A 518-nucleotide genomic window follows, 5' to 3' on the forward strand; every position below is an offset into this window, starting at 1 on the left:
GCTGTGAACAGCCAAGCTCCTCTCTCCCAGCTGCTTGCTCCCTTTCCCGGCTGCTCCCTCTCCTCGGCTGCTTCTCCTCTCTCCGGCTGCCTGTGAACAGCAAAGCTCCATTTCTTTCGGAAGGTAATAAGTAGTGTATAATTATGGTTAAATGTTAAAATTTTCCTATAGTATAATATCAATATGATTTTTTTAGTATATACCATGGAGTAAGAACTAAGGGTGCACTTATCTTATGCGTGTACTTTATAATATTCAGATTATGAGTGTAATTTGTTTCTTTGTATCCATATGATGCCTCTCATATCAACACGATATAAATTACAATGTGGTGACAAGTAGTAGAAAAAAAACTCAATGTGATAACAAGTAGTAAAAAAACTCAATATAGTGGCAAGTACTAGACAAAAAACCAACTCCCTAGATGAGCTTTAGGGTTCTAAATAACTTAAAAATGGCACATAGCAATGGAAGTCTTAATTTTCTTATTAACTAACAATAAGGAAATTAACCAAATT

The sequence above is a fragment of the Curcuma longa genome, chromosome 14 (assembly GCF_044706935.1).
Source record: "Curcuma longa cultivar G26 ecotype Majalengka, Jawa Barat chromosome 14, ITB_CL_G26_1.1, whole genome shotgun sequence".
In the NCBI taxonomy this organism is placed as follows: Eukaryota; Viridiplantae; Streptophyta; class Magnoliopsida; order Zingiberales; family Zingiberaceae; genus Curcuma; species Curcuma longa.